The sequence below is a fragment of the Colias philodice genome, chromosome 26, assembly GCF_061535455.1.
Source record: "Colias philodice isolate Cphi_HAF_F1 chromosome 26, ilColPhil1 Martin Lab GWU primary, whole genome shotgun sequence".
In the NCBI taxonomy this organism is placed as follows: Eukaryota; Metazoa; Arthropoda; class Insecta; order Lepidoptera; family Pieridae; genus Colias; species Colias philodice.
The window spans coordinates 2,768,691-2,790,116 of NC_143111.1; the positions used below are offsets into that span (position 1 = coordinate 2,768,691).

At 32.5% G+C, this 21,426-nt stretch overlaps 1 protein-coding gene, 1 long non-coding RNA gene and 1 other non-coding gene across 3 annotated transcripts in view; 1 reads left to right on the forward strand and 2 right to left on the reverse strand.

Annotated features, from left to right (window-relative positions):
* Nucleotides 1–21,426, forward strand: part of LOC149476791 (uncharacterized) — a 465,754-nt gene that overhangs the window by 309,595 nt on the left and 134,733 nt on the right. The window lies entirely within an intron of this gene.
* Etf-QO (electron transfer flavoprotein-ubiquinone oxidoreductase) overlaps nucleotides 1–21,426 on the reverse strand; it is a 110,084-nt gene that overhangs the window by 27,518 nt on the left and 61,140 nt on the right. The window lies entirely within an intron of this gene.
* On the reverse strand, nucleotides 16,401–16,472 carry TRNAQ-CUG (transfer RNA glutamine (anticodon CUG)). Its single transcript has one exon. It is a non-coding gene; the product is annotated as a tRNA-Gln (tRNA).

The window sequence follows — 21,426 nt, forward strand, 5'->3', positions numbered from 1 at the left end:
AGAAAGACCATTCTATACACTTTAAAAATTGCATGATTATGATGCATTTCACATTTGTCAACGATAACTTTTTAATCAACCCTATCTTCTTAATAAATAAACTAGCTGCTCCGCGCGGTTTCACCCCCGTGGCTCCACTCCTGTTGGCCATGATGGCCGTGATGATATATAGCCTATAACCTTCCTCGATAAATGAGCTATCTAACACCGAAAGAATTTTTCAAATCGGACTAGTAGTTCCCGAGATTAGCGCGTTCAAACAAACAAACAAACAAACTCTTCAGCTTTATAATATTAGTATAGATTATTTCAATTAAAAACGCTCACAACACACTATTTAAACATTATATTTCTAATTATTCAAATACTGCTCTCACAAGTATCTAATTATATTCATGAAAGGACATGAACATCGGCGCGTGCGCAGTTTCTCACCCCATGAATTTCACACGACGTCCCTTCCGTGAGAATGGGAACTTTTTAAATACAAAGAAAAAGTGATATTTTTAGTGGCATTACAAGAAAAGAATTATCTATTAAGTTAAGTATACAAAAAAATTAAGGGACTTTTTATGTCATTTATAATAGCGTGAGATTTAGTTATGGATAATGTATATATAAAAGTTATCGATTGCTTAAACATAGTAGATGCTTTGTGTTATTACCTGTTTGTAAATATTTAAAAGGATGACCACTTTATATTTTTTAAATATGATAAAATCCGGAGGAAATTTTTATACCAATAACATACTGAATTATCAAGTAACATGCTAATAATGCATTTTATATATTTTGTCAACGATAATATTTATAATCACTTAAAATATTTATTTTGGTTTTTACTAAAAATCTTACAACATCAGATTTTTCATTGTATATTCAAATGCACTTGATTATTTGTTAGTCAAATATTGCTCTTACAAGTATCTTATTCATGATACAGGATTACATGAACATCGGCGCGTGCGCAGTTTCTCACCCCGTGTGGTTCACACGAGGACCCTTCCGTGTGAATGTGAACCGTAACGGTCTAACGGACTACACATAAATAATAGATTCGAAGATACTGAATGTTGCACATAAAGAATTATTTATTCAAAGATCTGTCTTCGATCCCCAGTGTAAAACTGTATAGTAATTTGAAGCGCAGGTAACTAATAAAAGACAGTTGATACTTTTGTCACATCTATGAAAAGAAAAACCTTTATAAAATTAAGACACCGTGAACACTATGGATTAAAAATGCAACTTGCATAGAATTATGAATTTCCAGAGTAACAAAAAAATACGCCATTAAATCCATGCGTTTAAGATGCGAAAGTTACATAGAAAGTAAGTTTTTAATTTTGTTTCTCTTCTAGGAAAAATATCACAATTTCGGCTCTAATAAGGTATTTTGATAGATCTAAAATAACAAATACATATTTCATACTCACCATACTAGGTACAAGTTGATTGTAACAGTAGCGGCGCGTGCGCATATCCACCCCTGTGAATTTCACACGAGAACATCCCTTCAGTTCCGTGTGAAAATGAAATGTAATATGAGAAATTTTTAACAGAAAATACCTTCGTACAAGAAGGCAAAGGCTGTAAAAAGAAAAAAATGTTTTATATTTTTTGTAAAATACTAAGAATAATGGATAAGAAAATTCTCAATACAGAAAAAGTAAAGACATACCTTGTATATAAATGATAGCAAAAATTATTTTCATAATAAAATTATTGTCCTGTAATAAATAAAGAAATACACTAATCAATTGCAATTCGTATACCTAATCAGTAATCATTATCATTGCTGTATCGTTTAAAACATACACACAATTAAATTTAAATATCCATTTAAAAAGGTCAATCCCCAAGTACCTGTCGGCGCGTGCGCATCTCACCCTACTTTTCACACGACCCTTCCGTGTGAAACCGTAACGGATACGTTTTAACGACGAACTTCTGTGGGAATTTTATGAAGGAAAAAAGTTGATGGGAAGAATTATTATGTTGTAAATTTTTGTAAGGATATTGGTAAATCAATATCTGTGATACTTAGACTATATCTTTTCCCCACTCATAGTAAGGCACTGTATCATTCACATGATAATTCATGGTGAAGCATACTCGAATCCCAAAATCTATAAATGGTATTTTTTTTAAGTCAGTAGGTACGAAGGCAGATAAACAGGTAACAATGGACCTACGTAAATTAAACGCGGAGCTTCATTAATTCATTTATTAAATCTAGAAAAATATTGAGATTGTACGGTAATATAAAATAAATGGTATAACATACTATTCTCGTAGTGTTCGTATAACTTCAAATATAAATTACGTAAAACCAAATAAAAAAAATAAGAACTAATATACTCTTTAATCCCTGTAACGGCTGTAACCCTAGTAACCTGCCAATAAAAATTATCATTATCAATAACTTTAAGTGGGTCTTACAAGACTATTAGGGTCCAACCGGCGCGTGCGCTTGTTCCCACCTTTGGCCTTTCACACGGAAGGGTCCCGTGTGAACGGCAACGGAATCTGTGGTAAAAAATAAGGATTTCTGTTTTTTTTTTGACGTGAGAAAGTTTTTTTGGACGTGGGAATATTTTCAGATGTCAAGTTGGGCGTATCCGTTACATAAATTTCAACTAAATTATTTGTAGGGAAGTTAAGAATTTAGAAGTAATATAAATTTAGATAAAATGTACAAATAAACAAATTGAAATTACTTATACCTTTTCAAAATTATAATCCGTTATAAAAATGTAACCATAGCCATGTATCCATAGCTATAACTAAGAGCTAAAATGTTATTTCCACATTATTTCCTTCTCAAATAAACACGTATTCTGAAAACAGATTTCACTAAAACAATCACAATTCCTACATGTATATTTTATCTCATTTTTTGCTAAACTATAACACTCGCAATCAAGTCTAGTCGCAAATATAACGCAAATTCTATGTCGACTATTTCCAAGATTAAACATTGCTAGCGAGATTTCGTCGTGATATTCAAGAGATACAATTTAAAGACAAAAAAATGTTTTAGAAGAATGCTTAAATAAAGTTTATTTTTACAATGAGTAGGTGTCTTACCACAGTACATATACCTAGTCAGTAATAATAGTTTTAGCTGTTCATTTACTAAGTTTTAAAGTGAAATGAATGTAACTTTACTACTGACAAAGTTATAGTAAAAGATTTTCAACTAACTTCATCAGCAAAGTCATATAACAGGTGTTTGTACAACGAAGGTGGGTTAAAAAAAATCCTATCCTTATCCCCGCAACTGAAAGCGGATCGAGAGACCATATGCTTACCTTATAGGGGAACTATACGTCTGACAAATGAAGAAAAGAAAATAAAAATATAATGATAATATTACTCAATTGTTAAAAAAGCATACATTCCTACGAATTGTTTCTAATATCTTATTAAAAATCATTGTCTACTATGAATGTAAATCTTTGTTTAATTATTTTTTGTCATAACTATAAAAGTAACAACCCCCAAAACTGTCGGTTTTACGCTTTGCGGAGTGCGGTAAAAGCATTGTTATTAGTTTTGTGTGGTTTCTGAACGAAACTTAATTTTCACACGATACGGTCCCGTACGTGGCATTCCAATATTTGTGGGATTCCTGCGGCATTCATACTTAATATCCCCAGAATAGAGGGTTAATAATTATATTCAACTAGCTGCGCTCCGCGGTTTCACTCGCGCGACTCCGCTCCTGTTGGTTTTAGCGTGATGATGTATATAGCCTTTAGCCTTCCTCGATGAATAGGCTATCTAACACCGAAATAATTTTTCAAATCGGACCAGTAGTTCCTGAGAATAGCGCGTTCAAACAAACAAACAAATACTTCAGCTTTATAATATTAGTATAGATTTAACAGTAATTGTAAAGGTAAATGTTTTAATCTAAACAGAAAAATTATAAATATATAACATGATAATTTTATTGTAAAATACAAAAATAAAATAATATAGCACTTACCTCATCATAATATTATGCATCATTTTTAAAGCAGTCTAATTTAAATTTGAAAAAAACATTTTTGCCATCATCAAAAAGATCGGCTGATGGGAAGGCGATGGGGTCTACGTCGGACTGTAATATGTAACTATATGCAGTTACGCTCAGCATTTCAATTTAATTTTGACCCTGTTTATTGCATTTCCAACCAACTAGTCGTTGGTTCGTCTGTCCAACTCGTCAACAGAGTCCCTGGTTTTGGAAACTTATCCCTGAAAAAAAAACAAGAAATACATTACTATAAAAAATACCTCATTTTAGTCATTTTCAAAACTATAACTAACCCGAACACTATCGCTCTGTCTTAAATTCCCAAAAACACAGATCTCAAATCCTAGCTTGTTTTTCGAGTTCTTGTTACATAAATCAGGTCATCGAGACAGACCTATTTCGGTCGAAGTGGTATAGAGAAATGGATTCCAATTTAGATTCACTTGCTCAACATTAACTCCCTTATACCTGTAAAAGTGTTAACATTATTTTGAAGATTACCCGATTATTAATTCAAAAGGTTTTCCTTTATTTTGCCCGACTGCGACAAAGGAAATAAAGGAATTTGGTGCAAAAAAGAAATCTTCTTCTTCTTATATATAAAAATGAATCGCAAAATGTGTTGGTAAGCGCATAACTCGAGAACGGCTGAACCGATTTCGATAATTCTTTTTTTATTATATTCCTTGAAAAACGAGGATGGTTTTTATGTAGAGAAAACGTAAATATGTACCACGGGCGAAGCCGGGGCGGACCGCTAGTTAATCATAAAATTTACCGTATATAATAATTTTTTGTTTAATTATCAAAAACGAGTGCAAGACGACTATTTCTTTTCTTTACAATGTGCGCTACCGGGCACTCGTTACACACACACATACGCCATTTTTATGAAAAAAACATTGTATATTTTTATGAATTATAAAATAACTGCAGTGTTTGATAACATTAATTGTTCAGCATACAAACTTTTTTTATAACTTAAGTCTAAAATAGATATCCATTATCCAGCTGTAAATTTCTCTGAAGCTACACTCTTCCATTTGTATGTTCATCTTGACATACTATTATGTTTGTTTGCCACCAACTCCGCAACGCCTGAGCCAAACTTTACCTGTACGTAATATTATAAATACATAACATGTTCACTACTAAAGTATTATATATTATTACATACAACCTTATTTATTTATTTAGCAGAGCCGCGAACACCTTCCGCTTTGCGGACAAGTTTGTAACGAACTTCAAGTAACTTATAACATTATAATTTATTATCTGGAGTTACGTGAAAATTGGAAACTTGCTTTGTACATAATAATTATTTAACTCGAACTTAATGAGAGCGTGTGTTATAGGTTTTGTTCTGTTTGGAATTTATTTATGAAGTTAGGAACACCCGCGTATACGCCTAGGTATTAAGTACTTATATATTTCAAACTCAAACTCAAACTCAAACATTTATTTATTCAATTAGACTTCTTCTAGAAGCATTTTTAACATTTACCACCGATTCGGAAAGCAGTATCTACGGAGAAGAACCGGCAAGAAACTCCATAGTTGCTCTTTTTTATGGAGGTAGGTTGTATTTCAATTTGTTTTATGTGAGTAATTTAGATTTTAGAATAATGCCGGCTACTCACGTACCTACCTGACGCAGGGGCGATATTAGTACAATCTCGGTTGGTCGGCTGTCGGAGAAATTTTAGTTGTGTTGAAATTGCCCCTACTTGCCTACACATCACAGCTACACATACACATCACAATTAAGGGTACAATTCCAATATTGCCCCTGCTGCAGGTACGTGATTAGCCGGTCTAAGAAATTGAAAACGTATAATGCCTGCGCAGCAAAGGCGACAAATAATATAGTTATTTAAACGTTCTTTATTATTTATAGCCTTTTAAAGGACTTAAAAAATACGCTCGTATAATAAGAATAAAACATTTGGTTATTTACTTATACATATAAGAACGTAAACGTAATAATTTTCTTTGCAGAATATATTAATGAACAATAAATCCCTCTGCCGCATTAGCTTACCATATTAATAGAAATTTAAGGCTTCCTTCCTTGATTCTGGTAATTAATTAACCAAAACATAAGATACGTTACACTTTAATTAAATTATTAACCACAACAATACTTATAATTGGCATTGAGATAATATTAATAGGAGACGACACCGCCTACATCACTTATGTTCCACTCAACATACGTCATGTGACGTATGTTGAGCGGTATTTTTTAATGGTTTTAAAGTGAAACGCATCAAACATGCCTTCGTGTGTGTTACGATATTGCACAAATAATACAAATAATACGGAAAAGTGCAAAGGAATAACTTTCATCGTTAAGTACCTAACTAAATAATAATTTTTAAAACTTAGTTAGAGCAAAAAAATGGCGCACAGATTTTATTCGTGGTGTCTCCTCCATACGTAGTAATATTATCTCAATGATAATTGGATAATATAATAGAAATAATAACAAGAGGGTAGTAATATTACATCACCAGCGAACTTTTCTCACTGAATGCATTATTATCTAATCCGTATTAAATAATGTTTTAATTTGAACCAGTCACTTCGTTCAACCGAATAATATATCAATTTGAATTTTGGATTATAGGTACTTACCCAGCAAATTATAGCTCCAAATATTTTAACGACAATAAAATACAAAATTGTTAATTATCAATTAAACTCGAACGTAATATTTCACAAAAGAGAGTAATTAACGAAATAAACGTATCCTAACGCGGCTTTAATCTAAATGAACACGGCGATAACAAAAATTCTCTTTACGACCGAAAATTTCTCACGAAATTGTATTCCCGCGTTCTCATAGGAAATGTTGTCCCACGGGAATCGTGCGTCCTTGGCTGACCTTTGTGGTTCCACAGATTATATTATTATAATAATTTCACATGATGTGGTGCAAAAAAAAGTTCGAAACACGCGCGCACCTGTGTCAACTGTCACTTTTTTTGTTATCTATACTTTTTTTTTCTTTATGGCCAGGGCTGTCTGGAGTCTGGACTGTTACTGCTTTAATAATACTAACTAGAAAGTTTCATCTAATTAAATTATATTAAAATATGTGTTGTATTTATGAAGTAATTATTATTAAATTATTAATTTATTCAAGGCAATTTACAATTTATAAAATTGAAAATGAAATTGTTGAATTTAAAAAAAAAACAAAATATATTCGTATTTCGAAGACAGTGCACTTATAAATTTCATATTTTTTAATTCGATGACGATATTATTTTTTAACAAATATTTAAAAATATTTAAGAAGTTTATAAATATATTTTCTTGAATCTCACGCAAATAAGAACAAAATATTTCCACCAACCCTAATCTGTTTATGTAAAATTCAACACATTTTTTACCACAATAAAGGCGCTTACATACGACAAAATATTTGAACCGCATTTAATCCACGCGTAATGACGCAACACCGCACGCGTCATAATGGCATATGGAATTCCCGCCAAAATTCATTCCCACAAGAAAATATTTCACTGTGAGAACTTATTACGGGAAAAATTATTTATTCAAATTCACCTCTAAGCCTCTGGTGTTAGAGTGTATGTTGGGATTATTATGATTAAATTTGACGTTCTTGCGATTCCTGACATCGCAAATCAGTGTTGACATTGACGTTTTTTCTGCATTGCTTTCGTAAATATTTGTATTTTTGGATTGGATCTCATATTATTATTCCGTGGTTCGTGCTATACAAATAAAGGTACGTGAGTTAATTTTGAAATTTTGTTCATACTTGTCTGCACTATTACAACTTACAAGTTATTTAAAAATGTAATTAATTGAACTAATAATTTGAATCAACGAAACAAATTTGAAAATCGAAAACGTGTTTTGACGCCAGGATTTACAATAAAATAAACTTAAAATATTCATTCTAATTATATAAACTATTTCTCATTCTAATAAAATGGTTGTCTACGTGTGCTTAAATTCCTACCTGGGTTTTACTGTAGTATTTAATTGCTCAAATAAAATTAATAAACAATATTAAAAATGTTAAGCATATTTTTCGTAGACAATAATATAATACCAACGTTATTAAAAACCAATAGCACTCGAGCTACATAAAGAAGCAATTACGCAATGATCCGCTCAGAAGTTTAATTAAATCTTTAATTAATATTATAATTATCCAATGGGTCGTGTCCACAAATTTAATGTTAATTGCACTTGACACGACCAATATCCTGTTACGCGTATATTGCTATTTGTTCGAATAATTAATGCGTATTAGATGTATAATCGTATACTAGCAGAATGTTCAGGTTCCGCCCGTATTTATATATAGCTTGTGTTGTTTCAGAAGATAGAATACAAGTGATACAACACTGCGAAGTTATATTAAAATCCGTTCAGTTGTTATGGTGTGATTAAGTGGCATACACCAAAGAATCAAACTTTCGTACAAAGAATTAAAAGTAAGTACCTACACCACTAGTTTAAGTACCTATCTGAATAGAATAACTGTTTGTTGGCATTCACAAAAAATATTTGTTATAGAAAAAGTTTTATACTTACAAACAAAATTTACAAACAAACTATGACTTCGCATTATACTCTTTTTAGTTTTTACGTTATACAAAGTTCCAATATCTCACTTCCAAAGTAAAAGATTGCACTTTACAATTCGCGGTCTCACTTACAAAGGACATAAATTAAGTTCTTTTTCTTATTAGTACAAAGTTCGAGTCTCGAACGGTTCAAGTTTCATAAATAAGCTATTTCTTTCACGAGCGTGCTCTTTAAGCATTTTAAATTGACATGAAAACTGTTTCCCAGCTGTTTACAAAGAACTCCGATGTCTCCATTTAATGTAGTGACATAATGGAGAATGAACACTTACATTTATTATATGCAATTATTTTAATGCATGTTTTCTTTGCGTTATTGTTAACTAGCTGCGCCATGTGGTTTTACCCGCAGTTCTTCACTTCTATTGGTCTTAGCGTAATGATATACATATAACCTTTTTCGATAAATGGGCTATCTAACACCGAAATAATTTTTCAAATCGGACCAGTTGCAGTACCTAGCAGTAGTTCCTGAGATTTCGGTGTTATATAGCCCATTTATCGAGGAAGGCATCCCGCATCAGCCCCCCTATGCAAGTGGCTTTCTGTTAGCGTAGCGTTCAATAGAATAGACTACGAATGTATGAACCACAGACATAGATAGACTACGCAAGTACCGCGATCTGTATGAAAACCAAGCGTGTCATATTTTTTGTACTGACCTTGACGCGTTATGACGTCACGAGCGCTTTTTAGTGATGGTAATTTCATTTTACGCTTAATCGATTAGGACGCCACTCGCACGGTGATTCTAGTATCGTCCTATCCCATCGAAGTAAATCGAAAGAAATCAGATCAAACTAGATCTATGTCTAGGTAGTCAAATAAATGAATCGTAATCGATTACTAAATCGATTCAAGACAGAAAAATGATAATTACCACAGACAGAGATTTTAATATTCTAACAAGTAAACTAATGTGTTTTAGCTTTTTCCTACATATGCCCATTGAGTTACCATGTACTACGTACTAGAGAGGCCATCGAAAGAAAGTAATGAAACTGTCAATCAATCAATCTTTATGTCCCGTTGCATCGATCCATTTTCCTTTTATGTTCGGGTTACTTGGAAAACTGAAAAAACAAACATAGTCTAAGCAATAAGGAGTTTTCTTAAAAAACTCCCAAGATGACACTTTAACTAATGGCGTCCATGTCATAATATTTATTTTTAGTACCTTTGTATTAAAATACTTAAAAGTTCTAGGTCAAGTCGTATTAAATGACAAAAAAAATCTATGCCTTTTTTTCTGAAAAATTGCTCCTTCAAATTATCATTTTTCTGTTCGATTATAAAATCGATTAGAATCGAGAACTGTTGCATCAAATGAACATCACTAACCACAAAATTGGACAGAAAAATGAGAACAGAAAAATGAGAAGACGCTATTCATTGCTTGTTATCATACGACGCGATCTTTACCGTGCCAAGTAAAAGCCGCAATGTATTCCGAATCATTTCGTATGATTTGGTATCCGTGTTTGTCACGATCGTTTTCCACAGATATTCTTTATTTGATTTTAAAATAAATAGTGCATATTCTGATTAGAAAATTACTTACCGGTGGAAGGAAACATCTCTGCTAACTCGGCCACTCACAGCTGTGGAGTTTCTACAGTTTATAACGGCGCAATTCGGCATTTTACTTTATTCAGCTTCACGTCTTTCCTTGGCGAACTGCAAGCGCGGACTGAGTGTAGGCCAGCGTCAAGTAAGGTTCATAAACTTAGTTTGGACACGGGAAGTACATACACTCGCTTAGTCTATCTTGATACATGTCTGTGGTATGAACGCTACGCTAACAGAAAGCCACTTGCATAGGGGGGCTGCTATACATACATATATTATCACGCTACGACTTAAGACCAACAGGAGCATAGCACTGCGGGTAAAACTGGACACAGCTAGTTATAAATAATAACGTCCTCATTACATAGCCGTGATAAATGCAATCTCAATAAAGACAAGCGTATTGAAAAATTAATCTCAACGAGCTAAAGATCTTTTCAATTGCAGCATTTAACTGATTGCGAATAAAGAAAAGCGTTTTTATGGCTGGTAATTATACTGAGTGCCCTGGACTCGAGCGTTTTTTATTTTGAACAGAATTGATTATTTTAACGCTGTCTACGATTGATTGTCTCGTGCTTTAGCTTAAGAGCCCCTTGTACTGAAAGTTTAGGCATTTTAGGCACTGAGATGGCTCGCGCCCGGCCGCGTTGCGCAGGAGCCGGCGCGGCATGAACTCCGGTGACCTATGAAGGCGGGCGATTATGCCACAGTATAAATAAATCAGTAGTTCGATTTTATTTGCTATCGTAGGAATGTTGTTGATAAATAAATTTACTACTTATCCTATACCATTAAACGAGCAATATTTGCATATTTATATATTTGTTTGTATATATACAGTGTGGAAATTTTCGATGTGCCCTGAATGGAAAGTACTTGAAATACTAGGGATAGCAAATTTTTCTGAAAGGAAACATTCCTTTTTCAAATTTTATTTTATTATTCAAATCGATAGAAACAATATAAAAGATAATTTATTGTTAATTTCTCGTAAAAATTTTTTGGTCTATTTTATACATACATTTAAAGTTTAAAATGAAACTCTCGTTCTGGATACATTAATTTATTTTCTTCTGAAAATATTGGTAATAATAATTAAAAGTAAAACAAATAAAAAAGGCAAAATAATAATTGAATATAAGTATGTAATAAGTAAGTTAGTGTATTCAACCAACTTAAAAAAGTGTGACTATTTTACAACAATTTGAATAATAATCAATTAATGATTTGTATTATTGTATACAATATCGAAGCTTTTTAAGAAATGTATAAAATACTTTTTTATGAATTATTAATTATTATCATACATCATAATATTATGTTACCGGCAATATATTAAACCCTTCTTAGTAAATGTATGTTATTCCGAGAAACGGTCGGAATGAAATAAATTATATTCGTCACATTACCTATGATATCTTTAAATCTGAACTTTTCCTAAGTAGCAAATGTGGGTGGTTTTTGGGCTAGCGATTAACCAATATGAGGTCAAAACTAAAATCCAAGATGGCGCCGACGAAAATTTGAAATGTTTTCGTCATGGGTGTCATTTTCAAAGAGTTGGAGTAGCTATTAATCAATATGAGGTCAAATCTAAAATCCAAAATGGCGCCGACGAAAATTTGACAAAATTTCGTCACGGGTGTCATTTTCAAAGAGTTGGAGTAGCTATTAATCAATATGAGGTCAAATCTAAAATCCAAAATGGCGCCGACGAAAATTTGACAAAATTTCGTCACAGGTGTCATTTTCATGGTTTTTGGGGTAGCTATAATTAACCAATATGAGGTCAAAACTAAAATCCAAGATGGTGTCGACGAAAATTTTACATCTTTACGGCATGAGTTTCATTTTCAAGGTTTTTGAGACAGCTATGTACAAATCCCCAATGTTACCGTCGATAATTTGGTAAGTATATTTTTCTTACAACCGTTTACATATTTTTCGAGCAGAATTCAGAAACCTTGAAAATGACACCCGTGACGAAAAGATGTAAAGTTTTCGTCCGCGCCATCTTGAATTTTAGTTTTGACCTCATATTGGTTAATAGCTACCCCAATAACCATGAAAATGACACCCATGACGAAAAGATGTAAAATTTTCGTCGGCGCCATCTTGGATTTTAGTTTTGACCTCATATTGGTTAATAGCTACCCCAAAACCCATGAAAATGACACCCATGACGAAAAGATGTAAAATTTTCGACGGCGCCATCTTGGATTATAGTTTTGACCTCATATTCGTTAATAGCTACCCCAAAAACCATGAAAATGACACCCATGACGAAAAGATGTAAGATTTTCGTCGGCGCCATCTTGGATTTTAGTTTTGACCTCATATTCGTTAATAGCTACCCCAAAAACCATGAAAATGACACCCATGACGAAAAGATGTAAGATTTTCGTCGGCGCCATCTTGGATTTTAGTTTTGACCTCATATTGGTTAATAGCTACCCCAAAAACCATGAAAATGACACCCATGACGAAAAGATGTAAAATTTTCGTCGGCGCCATCTTGGATTATAGTTTTGACCTCATATTCGTTAATTGCTACCCCAAGAACCATGAAAATGACACCCATGACGAAAAGATGTAAAATTTTCGTCGGCGCCATCTTGGATTTTAGTTTTGACCTCATATTGGTTAATAGCTACCCCAAAAACCATGAAAATGACACCCATGACGAAAAGATGTAAAATTTTCGTCGGCGCCATCTTGGATTGTTGTTTCATAAAAATAATATTTGTCATACTCATTGAATACAGATCAACCAACATCATAATAGTCTTTCTACTAGTACTTCAAAACTTTGCCGCTATTCCTATTCAATAACCCATAAAAAAGAGGATCTCAGGCAAGGTAATTTTTAAAACATAATTTTAAATCACTACATAGTATAAAACAAAGTCGCTTTCACTGTCCCTATGTCCCTTTGTACGCTTAAATCTTTGAAACTACGCAACGGATTTTGATGCGGTTTTAATAGTTCTTTCGATTCCCGGTCGAAGAAAATGAATTTTTGAAAATCTTTGAATGCAGTTCTATTTCTTTTTAAAAATAAAGGATATTTGCTATCTCCAGTATTTCTAGTACTTTCACCCAGGGCCCATCGAAAATTTCCACACTGTATTTACAAACAAATATATTAATATGCAAATATTGTTCGTTTAATAGTATAGAATAAGAAGTTAATTTATATTTACAACAATAATCCTAGGATAACTAACAAAATCAAACTACTGATTTATATATACCGTGACATGCTCGCCGTTTTACTCGCCGCTCGGTTCTAATACGCGAGCGGCGACTGCAACGTGGTCGGGAGCAAAACTAGCACAGGTCCTCCTTCGATGACGTCCGGCTGGACTCTGGCGGCACTGACGTGGTGCGCGCGAGTCGCATTTTACGTATTATATTTTATATAGAAAAAAATAAGGGCTAAATTAAAAATCTATCCAAAAATTTCCCTGTAAAACCTGATTAGTAAAAGAAATGTCAAATTTTCATAAACATAGCGTTCCCCTAATTCTCATAAAACTGATTATGCTTTTAAAATCGATGTTACTTCTGATTTTTTTTTGATCGAGTCAAATGTTTAATATTGTGTTTTTATCCAAAAAAGTCACTAGATCAAACGTTTATCTGTGCTATATATTTTTTTAGGATTTTAAATATGATGATTTCTATCCAAAAACCATGATTTAGAAACATACATTTCGGAGCAGGGCCCCTTAAGATGAAAATGAAATAAAGTATGAAGAAGATCGAGGTATAAGGCTATTAAATAATTATTGTAACTAAAATACATATATTGATTGAAAGACATGCTACAATTCTACAAATAATAAGGTTTCTATAAAACCATTCCAAAACCACTCTTTGCTGTAAAACCATTTCAATTTGATAAATATAAACAAGTAAGGGTTGTTACTCTTTATCTATAACAGTGGATACTAATTGGACCACGGAAGAAAAAACATTCTAATAAAATCGCTTGAAATATTAAAAAACAAGTGAAGTACAAAATAGAGCCTTTGTTCATTCTATAGATAAGTACTAAGATCTCTCAATTCCATATCTCTTAGCATAATGTTAGCAACATGTAATTATGTATTTAATTGCTAAGTTTAAGTGTAATAATATGTCACTTAAGCCATTTTGTGGCTTGTCATAGTTCATTTAAATATTTTATTCGTTGCGGTACTTAAATAAACATCAAAGACATGCGCTTTGAAGTTACAGAGGTAAATGTCTTAAAAGTAAATAAAGCTGAAAAGTTATTCATCAGGAATACAATCTCGTAACTTCATTATTCACAATCTAAATTACAACTGAACCTTATTTACTTTCAATCCAACAAACAAATTAAAATGCTATTTAAATTAACGGTTCAAATTAAATCTGCGAAAAGGTCAAAATTGAGATTCGACGGTTCTCATAAACATCTTCAGTAACGTCATTGGCGCCTTCCCTGGCCCTTTTTCAATAAAGCCTTAGGGTACATAAATTAAGCAATCCAAGTGAGACTCAAAAAAGTCAATTTCATTCCGACTGTGATGATAACAGAATGAATAGTTAAATTTATCACGAGTTTAATATTGATGAGAGGAATTATTAGAAAAGGCCTCGTCAATGACAGAAATCATTAAAACATGATGTAGAAGCTATCTTTCGTGGAAATATAATATTTTTACTTTGAGGAATTGCTTTTGTAAGATAACATTTATTTAAACTTAGGTCTTAGACCACGCGGCGTGTTTAATGTAATCTATACTAATAGATAATATTATAAAGTAAGAGTCTGTTTGTTTGATTGATTGTTCGAACGCGCTAATCTCAGAAACTATTGGTCCGATTTGAAAAATTCGGTGTTAGATATCCCATTTATCGAGGAAGGCTATAGGCTACATATCATATTGTAGGACCAACAGGAGCGGAGCAATGTTGATTAAAGTTTAAACCACGGGATTCAGTTAGTAAATTATATATCAAATTAAAGCAAATACAAAGATAAGAAGCATTGCTATGTAAAAGCGCCAGGCGTCAAAAAATAGGGATTTAAATGCGAATACAAATAAAACACAGCAATATTCAGCGGTTTAAGTAAAGTGACTTCTGTCATTTCTATGGAACAGTATTATTCAAATCGGAAAGCGAAGAAAATGTCCAATAAAAATGCAAAGAGATCTATCTACCTATTCTTTCTTCGAGCTAACTGAATCGCTGTTTTAAAGACGTGCTCGCAGTTTTCGCGTTTAATCTGAATAAATATTATCATCAAAAGGAGATATTCAAATTAGAGCTTAATTAAACTTCAATAAATTCGCGAAATACAGCACGAAACCTCGATGTAAAACTGATTGAATTAATAAAGAAAGCAAAACAATTTAAAGTAAAAATTTATGTCATCAACGTAAAAGGTGGTGAAGTCTGAAGACATAATTTTCATAATAATTAAGAAGAGCAATTACAGTTGATTAATAAAAACAAGGCTATTATATCATAACTTTTCCATGGGTACCTACATTTTTCATTTATTTTTACTTACAATATCAAAGGGAAAATTATTTCCGCGTGTAACATCACCATACCTCTGTAAGTGCTTACAATTTTCACTTATTTCAACAATTGAATCCGACTTCAAGTGCTTTCGTAATTGCAGTCAATAAGGCCTTAATTCATGACTAAAGCGTGAGTAAAATTATATCGGTAATTATTACGCCTTTTATCCTTTTTCCATTGTTCTTGTTCGTTAATATGAATAAATATGAAATGATTATAATATGTATTACCCATCCTATATAATTTTCTCACGTTTTTGTTGCTTAATAATTAAAATTATTGTCATATTAAACTCTAAAGATATCATTACTGTGTAGTAAGTAAAGTCTATCGCATTTTTATCGCCAACAATATATTTTTTTTATGAAAATTGAATTATACTTAATAACTATAAATAAAAAAATTGAATGTCACAATCGGTTAGATAATCAAAATTAGGTATAACAATTACATTGTGTTACTTATAAGCTTTTGAATAGACTTTTCCGTGCATAGAAAATTAAAAAGAAAATAAAAAAAAAATTACGGACAAATAGTATTTGTTTAAGAACACGGTAAATAAATTTAAACAGAATACATCATAATTATAAAATAAAATGAAAATTTCAACCCACAGGTCCCACCGAGATTTGAACTCGGATCGTTGGATTCAGAGTCCAAAGTGCTAACCATTACACCATGGGACCTCCTGCGTGGACTGTCGAAATAACGGTATATAAGCAAGTATCGGAGTTAGTACGCATGACTTACAACTTTATCTCTTTCACACATCCGTGCTATTTCACGATTGTTATTGATAACGTCGCAATACAAACAAAAATAGCACTTGTTGCGTTTGTGTAAGGGGGAGATTGGCATCACTTTATCGTTTGAAACTACGCATAGTTGAACGTATTGCATTATTTTGCCAAAGTTAATAGGTTTTTAATCGCCTTGGAGTTACAGTGAATGCGTAAATATTGTATTGTTTATACAGATTAACTGAAATGAAATACATAGTTTATAGGTATTTGTTTATTTTGTGTTTCAAATAAAATTGATTGAAATCGCGAATAGTTATCGTGTTCAAACAATTTTATATATTATTTTTTAATCATGTGATCAAGATACATTTATTACTTAGAACCTATATGTTATTTATTATTTTTATGAATTTAGTAGGTACCTAGTTGTCTATATCCCGAAAGGTTTCTGTTTTCTGAAAGAGATAAGTAATTTACTAATATTATCTTCGGTGGTAAATGTTAAAAATATGTTACGATGATTCAAAAGTGCTTCTAGAAGAAGTCTTATTGAGTAAATAAATCGGATATCTCAGATAAAAGAATATTAATGGGATAATAATACTATGGGGACGGGGAGTGCTCTGAGGAATTGTTCCACCTATTACCAGCCGCACAGTTCCACCACCGGACCACACCGCGCCGTAAAAACCAGTTCCATCCGCACCATCTGGATGGTTGGCGCTCCACCACTGTCCGCTTCACCCGCAACTTCCTTCCGCGTACGGTGAAACTGTGGAACGATTTGCCACCTGCGGTGTTCCCGAACAACTACGACATTGGGGCCTTCAAGAAAAGAGCTTATTTGTCCATAAAAGGCCGGCAAAGCACCTGCAACACTTCTAGTGTTACAAGTGTCTATGGGCGGTGGTGACCACTTAACATTAGGTGGCTCACCTGCCCCTTTGCTTGCTCTGTCATAAAAAAAATTAAACTTATCTCTTGCAATTTGAAATAAATACTTGACTCTCATGTCTTTTGAAATTACTTCTATATGTCACCATTAAATTCCGTAGCTCAGTAGACTAGACTAGAAAAGAGATGGGCCAGGCCTAAATAAATAAATACTTTGCTTGCTTATAATATGGGCGATCCTTTGATAAAGCTTGAAATAAAAGATTGAAGGCGTAAAAGGTATAACGAGAGTTATCAAAGTGTATCAATAATAAGTGCGATTTGATTTCAGGTTACTTTAAAGTTATAAACAATTAAAGTTTTGATTGTCTACTATAAAGATATACTTTTTTGATATCCTTTTTATTTAAACATAATTCAATTCTGACTTTACTAACCTAAATCACTGACCACACAAAGCAACTACAATACAGTGAAAATATACCAAAGCATTCAAAATGAATCCAATACATTTCATCAATTGGGCATGCCAATTTAGCTGAGCGTGTCAGTTCGCTTCGGTGTAACAAAACACAAAACGCAAAACTAATTATGTACAAAACGTCGACTGCCGCTTTGTCGCTCCTCGCCACAAATTGATTGCTACCAGTAGAGCAATTGAATTGCGCGCTATTAATTCAAACGGTTAATCCTACTATTACACCGTAACGAGCAATCGATAATGCTCGATATATTGAGTTCGTAAGACAGCGATTTTGTGAGCGTGGTGTTAAATACACTGTGAAAGTGGAGGATTAGTGACATTAATTAAATTAATGGGACACGTTATTCTATAATAATTGAACGTGTTAATAATGGATTATACTTTTGTCTTTGTTGTTATTCATTCACTTTCAACACTATTGTGAAAATGTTCATACTGTTTAATTTAAAAGTTATATTATACTTGCCTAAATTCAAGATATTATGCTCTATTATGCTATCCATAATAGAGCATAATATCTTTAATTTTTTTAAAAGCTTTGATTTGGAGCTTTGATCGAAAACTTTCGTTTAATTTTTGTTGGAAGATCAAGGTATACGTACCTATGTCGCAGTCAAGCTGCTTATCAAGATGTTTAATTTATCAGTAGTAATCTAATCTAATATATTTATATTATAAAGGCGAAAGTTTGTAAGGATGTATGGATGTATGGATGTTTGTTACTCTTTCACGTAAAAACTACTGAACCGATTACAATGAAATTTAGCACACATATAGAGGGTAACTTGGATTAACACATAGGTTAGTTTTTATCCCGGAAATCCCACGGGAACGGGAACTATGCGGGTTTTCCTTTGCAAACGCGGGCGAAGCCGCGGGCGGAAATCTAGTTAAATTATAAAACGACGTTCAATTATCGATTTGCTAACTACTTACTTTTTAAATAGAAACAAGTCCAACAAAACCAACATTACGCGACAGTGTGACAGCCGCTTGTTTAATTCGAGCAAATATCCACGGAGTACTTAGTTTCTAAAGTTGTTGTATGTTGGACCGGCTGTAATTTATGTTTTATACGAGTCGTGTAGTGTCTGCTTAATCACTCGGAAACTGCTTTCAGCCTCACGTAAAACAAACAAATGAGAAGACAATATTATGATTTATGTATGTATATGTTATATGAAATATGTACTTGATTTCATTTATGTTACGACTTATAGTATGAGTTAAATGATTTAAAAAATATTGCAGGCTTACTGTAACAGCTTTTTACTCACGAATTTAACGATTTTACATAATTATTTCACTATTAGAAAACGTATTGTAGATAAAATTTATTATCCCGGGTTTTTTTTATCAGGGGTACAGATAATTAATATAACCCCATGGTATCACAAGTAAAGCAGTGATAAGCATCAACTAAGTAGCGATAATTTGTGATTTTAATATAAATTTTAATATAGGATTAAAAACTATTCAAAGACCATCATTCAAACACAATCACTCGTTTTGAACAAAGGTTTCAAATTAAAATTTTAATCTTTGCATTCGAATGAATAATGGAAATAAAAACACGTATTTAAGCAAAGTTTAGAAGCTAAACGAACTTATTCTTTCAGTTCAACTATTTCGAATAGTCTCGCACAGAACTAAAGTTCAAAAGAACCGTTCAGTGCAGTCTTATCTTAACAGGGAGGGAATTGGTCATTTATCTTTTATCGCGTAATTTTCTACAGAACTACGTGAAATAAGTTTTATTACGATTTCAGTATCTTGACGATTTAAAAACAAAATTAATAATTAATTTATTGCAAAAATAAACGTCTGTTATATTATTTGAGCTTGTATGTAGCTATATGTAATTGAGATCATACTGTAAGTCAAATAATGTTGAAAAAGTGGAAAAGCATCCAGCCTACAGCTGTAATTCAATTACCTACGTCATATTTACATCAGAAATTTATAAGATTCACTGTCATAAGAGTATATGAAATTCTTAAAACCATATACTTAATAGTAGCTAACGCTACCATAAGTTTAGATAAACTTCTCTCTTGAAGAATCAGTATTTTCCATCATTGCACCTTCCAATGAGCAGACCAAGAAAAACACTCAGCTTTTATTTATCTTTAAAATAACCTCGAAGCCGCGCCTGCAAACGCGCTAATCAATTCTTTAAAACTTTTAACACCGTACCTGAATTTAATGATGCAATTATACAGTCTGAATGCCTTAACTCGACGGCATTATACCACTGCATAGCTTGGGATTTGTTTAATCTTATTATTATCAAAGTACACCGTTGTGTGCACAAAACTCAAACGATGGTTTAAACTTGGATTTCAGTTTTCAGGTGTTTATTATATGTCTTTATCCGATTATAGCAGCAATAGGTAGCAGCAGATGAGATAGAGAAACATACTCTTACGTACTGCTAAGTAGATTAAATCTACTTCTACCATAAATACAGTATGGTAAGTAGTAAGGTAAGTTAAATCTACTTTACTCTCAGACTCTAGTCTAAAGTAGTTAATCCGTTAGAAAGTAGAGCATTTTTACATTTTACTATTAGCGTTACTGTAGTATTTATATAGTAGGTGTCTCTCCTATTATGAATGAAAAGTAAATGGAAATCAAATCATGAAAGTGTACCCATAATAAAATAGAAAACGCCACGGAGAGTGTACACCAGTTTTTAATAATTAATCCATCTTAAAACTCCAATACCGATGGAATATTATAATTAAAATGAAAATTAATCTCGACTTATGATGTATAATGTGTATTCAGCTGAAATCAGGGTCTATTAGACCTTTCGCCTTCGTGAAAAGAAAAAACCTACTAAGTGCTTTTATTACAAAGTAGATTTGGCAAGAGCGGACTATCCGCTAGTGAATCATTTTATACTGGGGTGGAGTTGCTAGGGCTGCCAAAAGAATTAATATTCATTGAATACAAATAATGTGTACATGTGTCATTTGGCAACCCTAACATTTCATCTGGATATTAGTGTTTTTATATCGTTCAGTCTGAAATGTCAGGCATATTTCGTATTGTTTTAAGAAAATTTTTATCGAAGGCTGGCATGTAGGATGATTGATAGCATAAATATTTTAAGAATATCTTATTACTTTATTACGTATTATGTACTCGAGACTTTTATGTACCCATATAAATTGTTAAATTTGATTAATAAGACTCATCAAACATGCATTTTTAAACATAAGTAAGTTGGGTAGGTAGGTCCGTTTATGCTTAAATTTAGTACTTTAACTTAAATAATTTCAAACATAGTATTACAACTCCAATATCAATTAAAGCAAGACAAACTAAAACTTCGTTCTACACCCTAAAGCCTAAACTAGAGCGATGAATGATAAAACTCAAAGTTGGCAGCCCTATCAGGAGCGGCTAAAACCGGTTGAAACCGGTCGGATCCGGTTATTAAGAGGCCGAATTATGGCTGGATATTTCCAGCCGGCTTCTCGTGAATTTAACTTGACTACGTTTGAAACTGAA